The sequence below is a fragment of the Girardinichthys multiradiatus genome, chromosome 23, assembly GCF_021462225.1.
Source record: "Girardinichthys multiradiatus isolate DD_20200921_A chromosome 23, DD_fGirMul_XY1, whole genome shotgun sequence".
NCBI lineage: Eukaryota > Metazoa > Chordata > Actinopteri > Cyprinodontiformes > Goodeidae > Girardinichthys > Girardinichthys multiradiatus.
The window spans coordinates 20,483,593-20,501,762 of record NC_061815.1 but is presented as its reverse complement, the minus strand read 5'-3'; the positions used below and the strand labels follow the sequence as shown (position 1 = coordinate 20,501,762).

At 38.3% G+C, this 18,170-nt stretch overlaps 1 protein-coding gene across 4 annotated transcripts in view; it reads left to right on the top strand.

The window, feature by feature from the left end:
* The window catches only part of gria3b (glutamate receptor, ionotropic, AMPA 3b), a 155,769-nt gene that overhangs the window by 125,489 nt on the left and 12,110 nt on the right, over positions 1 to 18,170 (top strand). The window lies entirely within an intron of this gene.

The following is an 18,170-nucleotide window of genomic DNA, read 5'->3' as shown; positions in this document are numbered from 1 at the left end:
CACTCTGGGCATGCAACAGTCTTGGTGGTACGCTTCTTTGGGGCTTTTCCACACCGTAACTTTCCCGGGTGTGGGGAAAATAGTAAAGGTGGACTCATCAGAGAACAATACATGTTTCACATTGTCCACAGTCCAAGATTTGTGCTCCTTGCACTATTGAAACCAACGTTTGGCATTGGCATGAGTGACCAAAGGTTTGGCTATAGCAGCCCGGCCGTGTATATTGACCCTGTGGAGCTCCCGACGGACAGTTCTGGTGGAAACAGGAGAGTTGAGGTGCACATTTAATTCTGCCGTGATTTGGGCAGCCGTGGTTTTATGTTTTTTGGATACTATTCGGGTTAGCACCCGAACATCCCTTTCAGACAGCTTCCTCTTGCATCAACAGTTAATCCTGTTGGATGTGGTTTGTCCTTCTTGGTGGTATGCTGACATTACCCTGGATACCGTGGCTCTTGATACATCACAAAGACTTGCTGTCTTGGTCACAGATGCGCCAGCAAGACATGCACCAACAATTTGTCCTCTTTTGAACTCTGGTACAGTACAGACCAAATGTTTGGACACACCTTCTCATTCAAAGAGTTTTCTTTATTTTCATGACTATGAATATTGTCGCTTCACACTGAAGGCATCAAAACTATGAATTAAGACATGTGGAATTATATACTGAACCAAAAAGTGTGAAACAACTGAAAATATGTCTTATATTCTAGGTTCTTCAAAGTAGCCACCTTTTGCTTTGATTACTGCTCCGCACACTCTTGGTAGTCTGTTGATGAGCTTCAAGATGTAGTCACCTAAAATGGTTTTCCAACAGTCTTAAAGGAGTTCCCAGAGATGCTTTGCACTTGTTGGCCCTTTTGCCTTCACTCTGCGGTCCAGCTCACCCCAAACCATTCCGATTGGGTTCAGGTCCGGTGACTGTGGAGGCCAGGTCATTTGGCGCAGCACCCCATCACTCTCCTTCTTGGTCAAATGCCCTTACACAGCCTGGAGGTGTGTTTGGGGTCATTGTCCTGTTGAAAAATAAATGATGGTCCAACTAAACGCCAACCGGATGGAATAGCATGCCGCTGCAAGATGCTGTGGTAGCCACGCTGGTTCAGTATGCCTTCAATTTTGAATAAATCCCCAACAGTGTCACCAGCAAAGCCCCACACCATCACACCTCCTCCTCCATGCTTCACGGTGGGAATCAGGCTTGTAGAGTCCATCCGTTCACTTCTTCTGCGCCGCACAAAGACACGGTGGTTGGAACCAAAGATCTCAAACTTGGACTCATCAGACCAAAGCACAGATTTCCACTGGTCTAATGTCCATTCCTTGTGTTCTTTAGCCCGAACAAGTCTCTTCTGCTTGTTGCCTTGATGGTTTTTGCGCTTGATGGTTTTTGCGACTGCACTTGGGCACACTTTCAACGTTTTCCCAATTGTTCGGACTGACTGACCTTCATTTCTTAAAGTAATGATGGCCACTTGTTTTTCTTTACTTAGCTGCTTTTTTCTTGCCATAATACAAATTCTAACAGTCTATTCAGTAGGACTATCAGCTGTGTACTGTATCCACCTCCTGCACAACACAACTGATGGTCCCAACCCCATTTATAAGGCTTGAAATCCCACTTATTAAACCTGACATCTGTGAAGTGAAAACCATTTCAGGTGACTACCTCCTGAAGGTATGGAGGACCGATCCTGACAAAATTAAAAATAAAAGCAGAAATATATATATTTTGTTTTGCCCTTTTCCTTACACATGCGTTTTCATAAAGAAATTTATATATATTTTGTTTTTCCTTTTCCTTAAACATGCGTTTTCATCAAGAAATGTAAATGTTTTCTTTTTCCTTTTCCTTACACATGCCTTTGTTGTTTTGACATTTCCTCGCCTCTCTTTTTCCTTTACCTTATGCTTCATTATGCAAATGAAGAGAGCTGCCTTCTTCTCTCCAGCTCCCCTCCTATTGGTCAATATACAAGAAGGAGGAGGGTCCATGTGCAGGCCGAAGGTGTGTCCCAATTCAGGGGCTGGATTCTTCCAAGTGCGTACTTGTGGGCTAATTACGTCACAGCGCGGCGCGTAAGGTCTGTCAGATGCTGACAGATGCAGGTCCTTCTTTTGCCCGATTTGAAGGATGCGTTGTGAGTATCCTTCGCGGTCCATCTTTTCCCATGATTCATTGAGGGTCGAAACAGTTCGGTCAAATAGGGGCAGCCATGGTGGACCACAATGGCAAAAGCTGTGAGTAAACTGTGAAAAATTACACATTCTGTGACACAAATGAACTTTTACAATGTTTTTAGTGCGGGAATATAACTGTGTAGACGTGAAAAATCTGCTTGATTTATCAAGACATCGCTTAATTTCAAACGTGCTCCGACGTGTTCGGAGTTTTCTGCTCCCACCGTAGTAACTGGCGGCATGCTTCGCCAGCCCTACCGGCAGTGGGGCGAGCTAGCCCGGTAGAGATCTGACCGGACTATCGGCACTGAGCTCCTGCTGCCAGTCATCACAGTGAACGTTAAACACAAGTGATTTCTAACAGTATATGTTAGTATTATTTTAATGTATTGTGTCATTTGTTCATGTAAGTCGATTTGACATTACAGGTGATATTAAAGTTAACCTGAATAAATGGACGATTTTATGTAATCCTACCGTATTGCTGGAGAGTGTGATCGAGAATAAATAAGCTTTTAAATATTCATTTTTGATGAAGAAATGTGCTATATGTGTTTTTAAAAGTATATTTATAATTCAGCTAGCATTATAATTTGTGATTCCAGGTACAGCTGAAGAGAAATACACTTTCAAATGCAAGCAAATCTCAGTAAAGAAGTGAAAAGTTTGAAAGAGCTTGTTTTAGGCATTTGCATAGAAATATTTTAATATGTTCTGCAAATTAAGACAAATGGAAAATTTTAAAAAAAGCCTTTTTTTACACTGATATTAAGCAAGATGTTTTTTTGTTTTTTTTCTTGTTGTTTTGGTTTTCCCTTTTTCCTTTTGTTTGTTTAGGACAATTCTGGAGAAGATGGGCCAACAGGGGAAGGTCACCCCCTTGCAGGCCCAAAAAAAAGTGGGACGATATGAAATATAAAGTTTGTTCAGAACTTCTCATGTCACACACAAATAAAAAAATATTTCTTATTGGTTTCTCTATTTAGTCAACTCTTTTTTTCTTCCTTCTAACTTTAGGATTGTAAGTATCCAGGGTCAGGAGAGGGAGTCAGTGAAAAACTCACTGCTGCTACTTGGCCCTGGTTTGTCCTTATGGATGAGGTGTTGGGACAGAGGTCTTCCACAACACCTCCTGTCCTAATTGCCTCCATCCCTGAGGACACTCCAGGGCCGAGCGGAGCGGTGGGCAACCAGATGGAGAAGGAAGACAGTGAGCCAGCAGGAAGGGGTCAGAAGAGAAAGAAGGACAGAGATGATGGATTTGATCAGGGAGGACATGAGGGCACAGAGAATGGACAGACTGTTTTTCCATCTTAGAAAGAATGGTACTGAAATAAGGTGCTATATAAGAAATAATATTAAGTTTTGTTCAGATAGTTTCTTAAAGTTTTAAGCTGTTCTAATAAATTTCAATATTGTTTTTGTCACCAATGTATTTTATTTCCATTTGACCTAACAATACATCAACTTCATTTAAATTTCTAAACATAGTTTATTTTGAAAATTACAAATAGCATTTTAAACAGAATGTGGAAAAAAAACAACATTCAAACAGATCAAGATTACAAGACAAAAGGCATAAAATAAAACTATGTACAAGTATTTACAATGGCAACAGCAGGATCAATCTGAGTGACCGATTCCTGGAAAAACCTCTTCAACAGAACAAAGAGGCAGATGTCTTTCTGAACAGAAAGTCTCTGGCGGTGTGGCTAAATCTCTCACAAGGTTAGAGACTTGGATGGGACGCTGCAACTGAGACCTGTGGTTTGTCTTTCTGGATGGTGAGCGAAGCATCACACAGGTGGTCTGCAGATGTTTGTGATGCCTCTTTCATCCATCAAGTTTAAAGGGCTGGCTGGACCACATCACTAAGATGTAATCAGAAATATGCAGAATTAGAAGATGGTGCTCACAAAATATGACAATTAGTTATACCCCTCAAACGTTAATCAAATCTATAATATTATACTTGCCTGCATACAGTAGTCATGTTCTGGTGGTGTTGCTGAAAAAAATAAAGGGAACCCTTAAACAACACAATATAACTCCAAGTAAATCAAACTTCTGTGAAATCAAACTGTATACTTAGGAAGCAACACTGATTGACAATCAATTTCACAGCTGTTGTGCAAATGGAATAGACAACAGAGGGAAATCTTTGGCGATTAGCAAGACACACTCAATAAAGGAGTGGTTCTGCAGGTGGGGACCACAGACCACTTCTCAGTACCTATGCTTTCTGGCTGATGTTTTGGTCACTTTTGAATGTTGGTGGTGCTTTCACACTCGTGGTAGCATGAGACGAACTCTACAACCCACACAAGTGGCTCAGGTAGTGCAGCTCATCCAGGATGGCACATCAATGCGAGCTGTGGCAAGAAGGTTTGCTGTTTCTGTCAGCGTAGTGTCCAGAGCCTGGAGGCGCTACCAGGAGACAGGCCAGTACACTAGGAGACGTGGAGGAGGCCGTAGGAGGGCAACAACCCAGCAGTAGGACTACTACCTCCACCTTTGTGCAAGGAGGAACAGGAGGAGCACTGCCAGAGTCCTGCAAAATGACCTCCAGCAGGCCACAAATGTGCATGTGTCTGCACAAACAGTTAGAAACCAACTCTATGAGGATGGTATGAGGGCCCGAAGTCCACAAATGGGGGTTCGGCTCACAGCCCAAAAACAAGCAAGATGCTTGGCATTGACTTTTTCAAAAGAGATTGCATATATGTTTCTCCCTGGTCTTAAATAGTAATAAAAAGTCTTAAGATTGTGTTATCTCTAAAGGCTGTACATTTTTACATCATATCTCTTACATGTCATTTAGTTACAGTACAGACCAAAAGTTTGGACAAACCTTCTCATTCAAAGAGTTTTCTTTATTTTCATGACTATGAATATTGTAGCTTCACACTGAAGGCATCAAAACTATGAATTAACACGTGGAATTATATACTGAACAAAAAAGTGTGAAACAACTGAAAATATGTCTTATATTCTAGGTTCTTCAAAGTAGCCACCTTTTGCTTTCATTACTGCTACGCACACTCTTGGTATTCATAGTGATGAAAATAAAGACAACTCTTTGAATGAGAAGGTGTGTCCAAACTTTTGGTCTGTACTGTGTATATATATATATATATATATATATAAATGTACACTGCTCAAAAAAATAAAGGGAACACAAACGAATGAAATATTCTCATTGAATACTTTCTTCTGTACAAAGTTGAATGTGCTGACAACAAAATCACACAAAAATCATCAATGTTTTTTGGCAGAAGGACCACCTTAGTTTTAAAGAAGCATGAAAGCACATAGACAGGTCAAACTGATTTTTTCTAGATGAATTTGGTTTTATTTCTTGTTTTTTGTTTGATAAATTATAAACTAAAATGTTATTTCTTTATTAATGTGTTTTGCATAGTTTGTGCATGGAGTAGCTGTGTGCTTGGTTGTGTGTGGGGTCATAACCACCACTACATGCCATAACCACACCAAAGAGTGATTTAATGTTTCAGAGGTCCTGTACTGGTTTGTACCACATGGCCAATTTCTTTGGAGGGCCATGCAACCCTCCAAAGAAATGCCACCCCACACCATTATTGACACACTGCCAAACCGGTCATGCTGAAGGATGTTGCAGGCAGCAGATCACTCTCCACGGTGTCTCCAGACTCTGTCACATCTGTCACATGTGTTCAGTGTGAACCTGCTTTCATCTGTGAAGAGCTCAGGGCACCAGTGGCGAATTTGCCAATCCTGGTGTTCTCTGGCAAATGCCAAGCGTCCAGCAACCCCCATTTGTGGATGTCGGGCCCTCATACCATCCAACCCTCATGGAGTCAGTTTCTAACTGTTTGTGCAGACATGCTACCACGAGTGTGAAAGCACCACCAACATTCAACCAAACCATCAGCCAGAAAGCATAAGTACTGAGACGTGGTCTGTGGTCCCCACCTGCAGAACCACTCCTTTATTGAGTGTGTCTTGCTAATCGCCAAAGATTTCCCCCTGTTGTCTATTTCATTTGCAGAACAGCATGTGAAATTGATTGTCAATCAGTGTTGCTTCCTAAGTGGATAGTTTGATTTCACAGAAGTTTGATTCACTTGGAGTTATATTGTGTTAATTAAGGGTTCCCTTTATTTTTTTGAGCAGTGTATATATATATATATATATATATATATATATATATATATATATATATATATATATATATATATATATATACACACACCAGAACATGACTACTGTATGTAGGCAGGTATAATATTATAGATTTGATTAACGTTTGAGGGGTATAACTAATTGTCATATTTTGTGAGCACCATCTTCTAATTCTGCATATTTCTGATTACATCTTAGTGATGTGGTCCAGCCAGCCCTTTAAACTTGATGGATGAAAGAGGCATCACAAACATCTGCAGACCACCTGTGTGATGCTTCGCTCACCATCCAGAAAGACAAACCACAGGTCTCAGTTGCAGCATCCCATCCAAGTGTCTGACCTTGCGAGAGATTTAGCCACACCGCAAGAGACTTTCTGTTCAGAAAGACACTCAGGGTGATCCTGCTGTTGCCATTGTAAATACTTGTACATAGTTTTTTTTTATGCCTTTTGTCTTGTAATCTTGATCTGTTTGAACGTTGTTTTTTTCCACATTCTGTTTAAAATGCTATTTGTAATTTTCAAAATGAACTGTTTAGAAATTTAAATGAAGTTGATGTATTGTTAGGTCAAATGGAAATAAAATACATTGGTGACAAAAACAATTTAGAAATTTATTAGAACAGCTTAAAACTTTAAGAAACTATCTGAACAAAACATATTTATTTATTTCTTATATAGCACCTTATTTCAGTACCATTCTTTCTAAGATGGAAAACAGTCTGTCCATTCTTTGTGCCCTCATGTCCTCCCTGATCAAATCCATCATCTCTGTCCCTCTTTCTTTTCTGACCCCTTCCTGCTGGCTCACTGTCTTCCTTCTCCATCTGGTTGCCCACCGCTCCGCTTGGCCCTGGAGTGTCCTCAGGGATGGAGGCAATTAGGACAGGAGGTGTTGTGGAAGACCTCTGTCCCAACAACTCATCCATAAGGACAAACCAGGGCCAAGTAGCAGCAGTGGGATTTTCACTGACTCCCTCTCCTGACCCTGGATACTTACAATCCTAAATTTAGAGGGAATAAAAGAAGAGTTGACTAAACAGAGAAACCAATAAGACTTTTAGAAATATTTTTTATTTGTGTGTGACATGAGAAGTTCTGAACAAACTTTATATGTCTTTTTCATATCGTCCCACTTTTTTTTGGTCCTGCAAGGGGGTGACCTTCCCCTGTTGGTCCATCTTCTCCAGAATTGTCCTAAACAAACAAAAGGAAAGAGGGAAAACCAAAAGAAGTATGTTAATCACTGGATGGATATTTATGAAAGTTAGAAAGATAGGAGTTTTTGAAACTGGACAGAAACTGACTGCAAATAATGTTGTTATTGTACCTCCAAGCGGTGGCTGAGTTTTTAGCTCCAGTAAAAAGGTGGTCATTCTCACCCCTGAGCTTAATAAACTGGCCCATCTGCTCCTTTGTACCTAAACAACAAAAACAACAAAAAAAAACATCTTGCTTAATATCAGCATAAAAAAAGGCTTTTTATTTTATTTTACATTTGTCTTAATTTGCAGAACATATTAAAATATTTCTATGCAAATGCCTAAAACAAGCTCTTTCAAACTTTTCACTTCTTTACTGAGATTTGCTTGCATTTGAAAGTGTATTTCTCTTCAACTGTACCTGGAATCACAAATTATAATGCTAGCTGAATTATAAATATATTTTTAAAAACACATATAGCACATTTCTTCATTAAAATTAATATTTAAAAGCTTATTTATTCTCGATCACACTCTCCAGCGATACGGTAGGATTACATAAAATCGTCCATTTATTCAGGTTAACTTTAATATCACCTGTAATGTCAAATCGACTTACATGAACAAATGACACAATACATTAAAATAATAACATAAACTGTTAGAAATCACTTGTGTTTAACGTTCACTGTGATGACTGCCAGCGGGAGCTCAGTGCCGATAGTCCAGTCAGATCTCTACCGGGCTAGCTCACCTCACCGCCGATAGGGCTGGCGAAGCGAGCCGGTTACTACGCCAGGAACGGAAAACTCCGAACACGTCGGAGCACGTTTGAAATTAAGCGATGTCTTGATAAATCAAGCAGATTTTTCACGTCTACACAGTTATATTCCCGCACTAAAAACATTGTAAAAGTTCATTTGTGTCACAGAATGTGTAATTTTTCACAGTTTACTCACAGCTTTTGCCAGTGTGGTCCGCCATTGCTGCCCCTGTTTGACCAAACTGCTTCGACCCACAATGAATCATGGGAAAAGATGGACCGCGAAGGATACTCACAACGCATCCTTCAAATCGGGCAAAAGAAGGACACTTTTGTCGGCAGCATTTGACAGACCTTACGTAACCTGTGACCTAATCAGCCCACAAGTACGCGCTTGGAAGGATCCAGCCCCTGAATTGGGACACACCCTCAGCCTGCACATGGACCCTCCTCCTTCCTGTATATTGACCAATAGGAGATGAGCTGGAGAGAAGAAGGCAGCCCTCCTCATTTGCATAATGAAGCAGAAACGCATAAGGTAAAGGAAAAAGAGAGACGAGGAAATGTGAAAAGAACAAAGGCATGTGTAAGGAAAAGGAAAAAGAAAACATTTACATTTCTTGATGAAAACGCATGTTTAAGGACAAGGAAAAACAAAATATATATATATCTGCTTTTATTTTTAATTTTGTCAGGATCGGTCCTCCATACTGAAGCTCATCAACAGAATGCCAAGAGTGTGCGGAGCAGTAATCAAAGCAAAAGGTGGCTACTTTGAAGAAGCCTAGAATATAAGACATATTTTCAGTTACAACAAAGATCAGAGACTGTTTGCATGAAAAGAGAAACATAACACACGTGCATGCTGCAAGATAGGCGTAACCTCAAAGGAGAAGTACAGTCCTCCGAGGATTTGCCAAAATTAAGATGAGCAGCAGCAGGCGCTGGAGAGGAGCTATTGGAGTCCAGCACTGGGCATCAAAGATGAGTACTTGGTATTCAGGTTGAAGCATGTGGGACTTCAGTGACAAAATACACCCCCAGAGCCTCAACTTTCATCTCTGCCTACTTGAGATATAGGTAGTCCTGGGTTACAGGATATTAAGGAGGAAGCGGTGATGTAGCCAAACAAAATGGAAGGGAAGTTTGGTTGAATGAAATGTAGCAGAGGTGCTTGGCGATGGCCTCTAAATGCAGAGGCATGGGAAGCTGTAATAAAAGCAGCTCTGCAGTGTCAGAGGGAGAATAAAAAACGGGCTGCAGTTCGGAGGCCAGCGGGCAGAGGGCTGGAAATGCTGCATAACTCAAAATCGATACAGATTAAGTTGTTGTTTAGAATGGAGAGGTCAATTTGTTTAACTCTGGAGTTTAATCACTTGTCTCTGCAGAAGTTTTAATGATATAATTGGAAATTCTAAAAAAAACAAAAAAACATCTCACCGCTAAATTTACCAATTTTCTTTTAAAACACATAACTGCAACAGCCCTTCTCACCGTCTTTCTGTCCTCTTAAGCAGCACAGAAAATTTAGAGGACTTCTTTCAGACGTGTAAGCACTTTTTATAAAAACTTCACATATATTCCTGCAGAGTAACCTTTTTAAATACTAGAGGTCAAAACTTGACTTCTGAGGCAATTATCAGCAGAGGCTAGAAGCTAATACTACAACATATAGTGAAAAAAACATTCTTTATCATGACTTTTATTGTTTCAGTGCTTAAGCCACTGGGCTTATTGTTTAGAAATGATCTGTTTCATAATAAAAGCAACAAGCGATATGTCGGGCTGCAGTTGTTAAATGTTTTAAATTATATTACACTCAAATTATAGCAAGAGGAACATTTATACCCTTGTAGGAAAATCAATTTAATTTCTGCTTTAGTGCAACTTAACATCAACCTGTTTAGTCATTGAAAACAGTCGTGTGATATTTAAAAACAGATTCTCATTTAAGGTAACCGAAGGAAAAACAATACTTCCATTATGAAATAAATGTTAAAGACATAGTTGGGCATTTCTTTAGGGGAGGTTCTGTTTAAAGGTGTTACACAGTTTTTATCTGACCTACATTAGATAGTTGTCTTACAGTCTGTATTTAATATAATTTTACATTATTTGGTCCCAGAGGCTAAAGCTTACAGGTAGTGCAAGCTTTCCCCGTATCAAAAAAACAATTCAATTCTGACAAATGTTAGGACAGTTTATGCAAATGCTATTTATATGATCTTTCAAATCGCTGTTATGTTTGCCTTGGGTGGTGTTTTTAGTTAAATGTGTTCCTGTCACAGAATTAGTTTCACACAGCAAGATTACGGGGGACGCACAACTTCCTGCTTCCATCTCCAATAAAAGTAATCATTGATATGTATAAATTGTAACATGACTGGATTCACGTTACATGTTCTGTTTTCTGTGTATGTGTTTCACTCAATAAGATCATCATTGGCGCACCTCCTCCTAAATCCAATAACAGGTTATATAAACCTCAGCTTTTATATGTAAATGCAGTGTTGCTACACAGTCTGATAGCATAGGGAGAAGTATGGAATTTGATTTCCGTATTTACCAGGTCTGGAAAGGGGAAAATAAGTTTATGGAAAAATCTGTTTATATCCAGACATTGCACCAGAGGTGCAATGGGAGACGGCCAAAGGTGAATATTTTAGTCCTTACAGAACTGAAATATTAAGGGCAGCTGCTTTAAGGAATCCAAAATATAACATATTTAAAGTTCTTGTACAATTTTTTGTTTGCTACATAATTGCATATGTGTTCATTCACTGTTTTGATGCCTTCAGTGAGAATCTACATAATGTAAATAGCCATGCTGTTGTTGAGATACATGTTCATAAATTTCACTAAAAACGCACTTGCACTTTGCGCTGTTTTATGACGTAGAAGGGGAAGCCCAAGCACTTAAACTGACTGCTGCTACAATAGCCAGCAACACAGAGAGCAGCAAATAATCTGATGTTTCTTTAGATATATTTCAGTCACTATCAGAGAGAGACACAGCAGAGTCAGGAGAAAAAGGTTGGCTGTCATCAGATGGCTGCGGTGTGCAGACGGCCACCTAATTTGACCAGAGTCTATTTTTGCCGTATGCTGGAGCACCTCCAGAGTCAATCTACATGAATCATACCGCACCAACAGAAAACAGAACGAGCACAACATTCAGGTTTTCAAAACAAGTCACCAAAAATGGATTAGATCTCGCTATTTCAATACATACACAGATATATTTATGTATACACATGTAAATATGAGCAACTGTTTACATTTGATCAAGTAGATCAGTTATGGGCTACATTTACTAAGAAAACTTTAAACCGAACAATTAAACATTAAATGCACCAAACAAAGCCACAAATATAGTTTTGCTGCACTCGTGTACTCACCCATGAAAATATCTGGATGCATAAAAAGAAAAATGAAGTAGTTTAACTGGTTTAGCTTCTGCAAATAGGTTGTTTTGGACTTACTACTGCATTTATCATTGGCTTTTTATTGCACGATCTACGTATGGTTCTTGGAGCTCCTCCTGGCTTCCCAGCAGACTGGAGCGGTGCGGATGTAAATCATAAGGGCAGAGAAGTTCGCAGCTGAACAGTGTAAATCCAGGGTTACAGATTTAACAACAATGAGTGAAACAGCCAGAGGCGAAGCTGAGCAGAATGGAGCAGTAGCAGCAGACACAACGGATGATTTGAAGACACTGCCAGGAGTGTCAAATTATATCTTCAGATAAACATTTATTTAAATATATTGTGTGTGTGTGTGTAATTTATCTTACTTTGATTATATTAATTTTGGATCATTATTAATAATAAAATAAGAAGTTCGGATTTTTAATTATTAAGAATAACTACCAATATCTAAATGTACTTTTGTGACAAGGCAAGCAAGACAAGCAACAACAGCAACAACCTTTTCTTCGAAGATCTTTTCACATCAGATGCACTAAACAGCATGGCTATAGCAATTGCTTTCACCATTCTCCTTCGTCTGTCAGATATCGCGACCTCTGACATAATTTATCTTGTGAATTCAGAGGTTTCTTGTTAGAGCAGTTTGCGAAAAGTCCTCCAATCACAGCTAAGATCTTTTTTTTCATTTTCTGTATTTGTGGGAAAAGCGTGTCACAGGCACTTTAATCCCTATCCTATCGTCTAAATGGTCTCTTTTTTTCTTGTTATGACATTTCTTCTTTCCTTTCATCTTTTCTGTTTTTCCTTCCTTCCTTCCTTCAATCATCCTCCCCTTATGTCTTTCCTTCCTTAAATATGTTGTTCTTTCCTTTTATCCTTTCTTTCTTTCTTGATTCATTGATTCATTCCCTTCCCTTTTGTCCTTCCTTCATTGGTTCCCTTCTATTCTACCCCCATCCCTTCCGTGTATCCCTGTTTTGTTCTTACCTTGTCATAAATCTTCCTTCCTATATTGTGTTCTACCTTTGTTCATTCTTTCATTTCTTCCTTGCTGTGTGCTTTACCGTTCTTTCCCTCCTTTTTTCTTTTCGTTCTTCTCCTTTCTTGGGTTATTCATTTGTTCCTCCCTTTCTTGTTTCCTTCCTTCTGTTCTTCCTTATTTCTGTCCGTCCCCCCGCCTATTGTCATTCTGTGCTTGTGTCCTACCTCCCTACCTTTCATTCTTGTTTCTGGCTTTTCCAGGTTCCATATTGAAAGCCTATGAACTCTAGAAAAATCTGCCATAAATTCCTTATGAACTTTAGTATTTCATATTTTAAAATGAAAATTGTGAAATCTGTCCTTCTCATCTAGACTGGATCAACGAGATGTAAAGCACAAAACCAAACTCTGTTTCACCTTGTTCTTCTTTGTACCAACTAAACCATTCTGTGCAATAACCGTTTGTTTATGGAAGGATGCTTCTACAGACATTTCAGAGTCTGGTAAAAGCATACTTATCCAGACTATGTAATACAGAGTCTGGATAAGAATGGAATTTTTACGTGAGGGAGATCTAGGAACCCTGTAAATAAAAATCTGTGACAAGCATGACAATAAATTAAAGGTTTGTAAAATATTGGGATTGGAGATTTTAAAGACATTAAGATTTGCTCTGGTCTCAGGCCTGTTTGGACAACCCATTAGCTTAAGCTTCCAATGCCAATTATTCTGTAAGATCAAAATGTACTGGGTCATGAGAGGCATGTATTTGCAGGCAACCCATGTTTTATGCAGCACCTTTCAATACTCACACACATGAACAGCCATTTTATGACTGAGGTGCCTATGGAATGTTTCTATTGACAAAACTACCAAATATTGATCACTGACCTCATTCTATTCAAATTCCTCTATGCCTAATCCTGCCAAATCCACACTTGTGTTTGTGGGTGGTGCCATTCTTTTGCACCTGTTTATGTTTCCGGACAGTGTATCTGTCAAAATAAATTTTGTAGTTTTTACAGTCGACTGCAAACCTGCCCTTTGTACTATTGCCAATTATAGCTTATTGTGCTTCCCTGTCAGATATCTTTTCAGTAGCGGTCTGTATCAACTCCTGTCGAACCAGTAAAATACTATATAATATATAATTTTATAGAATTGTCTAATAATCAATAAAAACAGCCAAAATGTATTTAGCTTACTTTGTTAGTGAAGAACCCTGTCTGGTATAGAAATGCACAAACCAAACCGCAGAGTGCATAGCAATAGTAATATTAAAAATGTAAAGCTCGGTGGTGCTGGCTCTTGTCATACAGTAACTCACAAAAGTGAGTACACCCTTCTCATTTTTGTTAATATTTTTACTGATGAAGTTAAAGAGTATGCAGTGGGACAAAAGTGACATTTATATTCTATTTTATTCTATTCTAGTCTAGTAATGACTGAGATTTAAAGGTAGAAGTCAAAGAAAATACAAGCAACTACAATTTCTTGATAATCCGCGGGCAAAGCACTACTTTAGCCTGTAATATTTGTTTTCAGCACTGCAGCCCACTTATTTTATCTTATGTTTACCACTTGTACAATCTTAGGAGACTTTACAGTATCAGGTATTGGTAAAACAAAGCTAATATGGACCACTGCTTTTGCCATAATTCTGCCTTCCCTGAGGCAAGTCTTATCTGTTTTCTCGTCTCAGGTCAGAGGCTTTGAAAAACATTACATTACAAGACGGCAGGAAGCTCATTGTTTCTGGATGATTTGCAGGTTCAACACCTACACAGATGATGTAACTGTGTCGCTGAGGTAGGAGGACAGGCTATTTAGGTACTCTGTTATGAAGCCAGCAACACAGTGATTGCTTCAGAGTGACTTTTAAAGACACTGAGAAAAGGAGAATAATAGGCACACAAAAATCCCAGCTTGATATTTTTGTCTTTTTTTATAAAAACAAAATATGAAACCACGTCACTCCTTTGTAACAATATAAAGATTTAGAATTCAGCATCATTATATGATGTCTAGAATGGTCGAACATATAAAGCTGTGTTTATAACAGGATTTAATAGCTCCTCAAATGGTCTCTAGATTTCTTATGGACTTCGGTAATTGCTCCCTAATTGAATTTCACATGCCCAACAAAGAACATGAATGATAACGTTTAAAAAGAGATGAGTGATGTTTGTTCGTATTAGTCAGCTGTAAATGTGAATGCGTTGGTGAGGCTGTCACTGTGCACATTAATGTGCCAGCAATCAGCAATCAAATAGCTCTCTTTCCCTGCTGAGATCTCTCCTCGAACCTCGTTTTCTCTCCTTGGTTCTCTGCTGGAAGCATCTCAGCTGGGATTTTTAGTTCCAGTGAATTGGCCTATTTAGGTTTCGGTCACACTTTGCAAGCCTTTCTGATATTGATAAATTGACATAATAAGGCACTGTGGCAGCACATTCTGTCGCCACTTATTAATGCTGAGATCTATTATTTTCTCAATGCACAAGGAGCTTTCTCATCGCTGAGAGGATGAGCCTGGTGTCTTTGGGGAAATGCCCTCCAAACGAGTCTTATTTCGATGCCATGTCTCACACTAAATTATGAATTTTGGAAGAAACAAAAAAAAAAACAAATCTCACTGATTGCCAGTCCCCTCATTTGTTGTGTTTACATTAAAGCAGAATGGATGTAACCCAGGCTTTGGGTTTTTGTTCATTTTAATTGGGGAACATTCATCAAGCAGATTTTTATATTTGTGTGATGTGGCTGTCTCATCTTAGCCTCACCCATGCCCTGATGTGCAGCGACAGATGCCTGCAAACAAACTGTGATTACATAAAGCCAGAAAAGCACTTTCATTTGGTCAAGGTTAATGCTTTTGTTTATTTATGGGAATGCATTAGAGATGGATATGCTTCTGTTAAGCAGACTCCCACTAATTCAAGGCAGAGACCCTTCTATGATAATCAGCATGTTTGGACAGGAAGAGCAATGCATTTGATGATGAGTTGTTAGTCTCCTGTTTTTAGTGTCAATTTCAAATAAAAAAAAACAATGATTTTCACTCACTTTCTAATATTCCTAGTAGCCTGTTTACCAGTTTGAAGTAAAATACAAGTAAAATTAAGCATGCTTAAAAAAAAATATTTAATTATTTTACTTTTCAGCAAAATGCACAAAACATCTGAGACTCTGCAAGCAGCATATTGTTGATTTTATTTTTCCCTTGTAGCTAATTGTAAAATCCAGTCAGAAGGCCGATAATCGGATAAACCAAAGCATTGGTCCATAAACTAATTTCTCGGTTCACGGATCAAATCCTTATTATAACTGTAATTATTATTTAATAATATTATATTATCAATATTTGATTGTTAATACTAATTATAATTTAAATCATTATAATTAATTGACTACATCTGAACTAAAGACTTGTGGTTCTTTGGGTTAAAAATTGCAAATACGCCTTTGATGTATGGAAACGTGGGAAACAGTTTTGCATGATAGCAAATCAAAAGACATATTGTTCTAGGCACACATCCCTTATGTGGCTGCAGAGTTTGAATTGATTGCTTTTTTAGTCCCAACACTATAAAATGGACAAACAAATGGTGAAGCAATCATGTTATAACTTAATACACTTACTGCTAAAAGAAAACAACTAATAAAAGCAAGATATTCCATCTGAGTTTATTTGGGGATTTACTCTGCATTACTAAAGTTTCTTGCTATAGGTGTATTTTATTTTAACACCAGCTGTAAATCATTGAATAAAAACATGGCTGGATGAAAAGGATTCATGTCCAGTAATTGCCACAAAAATAAATCAATAACCAGCTAAAGATTTTTACCTTAAAAAAGGCTAATTCCACCTAGTGTGTATTAATTCTGATGAAAAAAGAATATAATGAAGATCAGTCAGAGCAAGAGTTCAAGATGCATGGGTTTCTGCCTTATTGGTTTCTGCCAGACTTCGACAAACAACAAGTCCTGATGGATGCTGCTATTGACAGCTGGAGCCAAAGCAAACTGTGATGAGGACAGTCCTTGTAGCAGAACTTTAAGTGGTACAGCTCTAATGCATTTGAGTCATAAAAATCTACATGTTTTTATTTGGATTTCTTTAATTTGATTGTTTTCTATGGTTGGTTTTGCCTCTTGTAAATAACACATTCTGCTTTTATAGCATCAACTAGCCACCTCAGTGTATGCAGTTTTGGAAAATATACAGATTTATTGTAGTACCCGAACACCTTTTTTCTTTCTGGCAGAGTGATAAGATTTTCTCAATTTTTTTTTCCATTGGTTTTGCCTGGAATAACAGCTATGGCTGCACTGCAGGTACATGATGGGGTTAACGTCTGGAGCTAGGCTCATTATAAGTCTGTGTGTCAGTGGTGCATAATGCAGCACATTTGCATATCCTGGTAGGATATGGTTGGAACTTAAAAATTCTCTCTCAGTTATTGCTCCCAAATGGAACCCATAGACCAGGTCATGTGGTTTTTACACCACCTTCCCTCAAAGTCATCCCTGGTTGGTGAACTCAGGTCGTTCCAGTCTTTCCTGCTCCTTTTTTCTTATCAGTTTCCCTTAAATTCATACCATGTTTTTGTGTGTGGCTCAAAAATTTAGCTACAGCTGCACAAAATGCAAATAAACACCACTGAAGAAAGAATATGATCAAAAAGATATGCATAAAAAGAAACATAGTAAATTACAAAGCACAAGTCTTCTTGGTCAGACATCGCCAGAATCTGATGTCAATGGATGTGGGGTTTTAGAAGACTGGATTTTTATAACTGTGGAAGAACAACAGTATAGTGGAAATAATAACAAACTGACTGAGGCATGTTGCTTTATATGTGACAAACTATATCAACAGATCACTTGATTACATTTTAGACACAATTCCACAAAAATAAAAATAATCTTGTCATACGAGAGAAAATTATGCTTGTGTTAACTGTCGGTAGTTTCAATTAATTAAAAAGACATAATGATCTTTTCAAAGAACATATTGGTTGCTTAAAAAATGTTTAAAACTAGTTAAACCAACCTAGAAAAGGTAAATAAATTATCTCGGTTCTGATAAATGAAAATGATTTGGTGCTGAAACCTCAGATATATGTAATTCTAAAATTAGTCCATAACAAACCAATTAAGTTTGGGTTTTTTTTTGCTTCATTCAACAATTTATTTTTTTAAATTTCTGTATACCAATAATGTGACTCAAGCAAATTTTCTATTGTAATCAGCTTAACTTATTCTGAGTTGTTTTTTTTTTTTTCTTAAAGTGCATTCAAACAAAGTGCATTTATTTACATTAAGTCTTCACAGGAAACTACTTGGGCTCATTTCTGCATGGACCATGATCACACCAGGATGTGTGACATGGGAATGCCAAAGACAATCCAGCAACACTGAATGATTTAATTGATGCTAATTATAGA